A 2387-nucleotide genomic window follows, 5' to 3' on the forward strand; every position below is an offset into this window, starting at 1 on the left:
ACTCTTTCCTGCTTATGCAGGGGTCGGATTCAATGATCTATTGAGGTCCTTTCCAACCCTAACATCTATGAATCTATGAATCTATATGTAGGGCAGTTCTACAGTACTATAGCTGACACTCCCCTAAAGTTTTGAACTCTTTCCAATTTTAGGTGTCCAGTTTTTTCCCCTTAAAAACCACCCCTCACAATTTTTTAAGCCTTTAAAGGATGTTTCAGTCTGCAGTTTTGAGCATCTTAAATTTATACAATCTATTGGAAAGACACAGTAACCCTTCTGCTCCTTCTTTCATTGGTCTTTCACAAAGATATTAAGATTTCTCCAGAATATGGTCATGCACATCTTGAATCTGAAGGATACACTAAATTAATATGAAACTAATACCACCCACAAATCAGACAAATGTGAATCTAGACTTTGGGATTACCATATTTTCTCATATCCGTCCTCCCTCCCAAATAACATATGTGACTCATTTCTGGGAAGTAGAACGTAGAAAAAGATTTTTCAAGAGTCATGTCCTAGAGATGGCTTTTCCATGAAGGCACTGTGCTACAGGTGGAAGCAGGATATAGGGGTGCAGTCTAATATTAACCCTTTCACCCTCTAATTGGCACCAGTTTTTGGCAAATTTTATCTCATAACAGGGATATGGGGGATACATAGTACTGGTGTGGGTGCCAAGACAGAGAAACTGGCAGCCATCTTATAGTACAGAATTGTACCTTTCTATGCCTCCATGTAGTGAAATTCTAGCAATGAGAATCACCTTCCCTTCTTAAGATATGCACCCTGGTTTTGGAGGACTGATTTTTAGGAAAAGGTGCATACAGTATACAAGTAAATACAGCAATTGCCCCCATACATGCAGGGTAGGTTTCCATTATGATCTTAATACTCTAATTCAGTTCATTTAACTATAACTAGTTGACTAATGAAACTTATAATTGGAGGTACATGTAGTGGGAAACATTTGCCGTCAATTAGCAGCTTGATCAGGACGTGATAAAGTGAATCTCTGACCTGTGCATAAAACTGCAAATGGCTATACAATTGTACAAGTAAAAACAAACAAAAAAAAATTTGTATCTTGGATAATATGGTCATGCCTTCTGGCTTATTCTTTGGGTATCACTACTGAAAGCAGACTCAGGGTGTTTGGTTGATTTTCACTATGCATTTCCAAGCTTTCAAACATTTGGGTTTTGGGGTTGTTTTTTGGGTTTGTTTGGTTTTTTTTAAAGGCAACCTGCAAAGAAAAAACACCAGCTCTCCATCCCTACTTGGTTTCTTTCAGATGTATGCATGCCATTTAAAGCAAAGTTTTGAAATGAAAAATGTGGGTCTTATTCACCCGTCAGTCAGCTGTCCAAGATAGACAAGTAGGTCAGGTGAGTCATTTGGAGGCTTTATATCATAGAACTCCTACCCTCTTCTGTGGGAGTTAATGTGGGTATCTTAGTTCCTAGTCTGCCTTGCAGCACCCAAAGCATACTAGGGTGCTGCAAGATCCTCCTGTATGAGGAAATAAGTGCTCTGTTCCCATGTCTGGCACCCTCTGCCTGTCCTGGCTAGTCCAGCAGCATCTGTGACTGCTCTGGGGACTGATGCTGCCTCCCACCACCTTTTCCCATCCCCAGGCAATGCTCCTCCACCTCCCTTCCCACTCTCACCAGTACACTCTCCTGCAAGTGAGCAGACATAGACAGAACCATGATTTGCAGCCTAGCTTGTCTCCACCACTTCGGGAGGGGCCATGCGGATGGTTGCTGGCATCTAAGACCTTCCAGGAGCAGCCTCAGCCTCAGCAGCAGAGCCTGCCCTTACCCCCTGAGGTACAGACCACAGTAGAGAGCAGGGTCCAGCATACTTGATTAATCGAATCTGCTCTGGCATTAATTACAGTGTGTTGCAGCAGCCTCCCAGCTTGTGTATAGGCACCCAGTGATCCTGCTAAAGCACAAAGCAAATGGTGGAGAAACCTTTTGGGAAAGGATAGAGAAACTAATCAGGCATTATACTTGCACATGATAAGCAAAAAAGGGGCACTAAACCATATATTCTCATTCTTGATTTATTCCATAGGTACTGCTCTGGAAAACAAACAGACAAACAAACATCCTAAAGCAGGATAGTTAAAAGTTAATATGCACTGAATTTTAAACTGATGGTGGGGCTTTTGACCTGGAATTACCATTAAATATTTTCCAGTAATTTAATCTTTACCATTAAAATTGGAAGAAAGAAGTTAGTGTTTTGAGTCGAGAGATATTACTGTAAGAGTGAGAGGTAAAGTGTCTCAGGAAAGATGTATTCCATTTTTCTTGGATCAGGTGTATAGTAATACAGGGGAAAGAGATATTGAAGGCTTAAAGAAGACCATGCTT

Source organism: Alligator sinensis, unplaced genomic scaffold (genome assembly GCF_000455745.1).
Source record: "Alligator sinensis unplaced genomic scaffold, ASM45574v1 scaffold659_1, whole genome shotgun sequence".
In the NCBI taxonomy this organism is placed as follows: domain Eukaryota; kingdom Metazoa; phylum Chordata; order Crocodylia; family Alligatoridae; genus Alligator; species Alligator sinensis.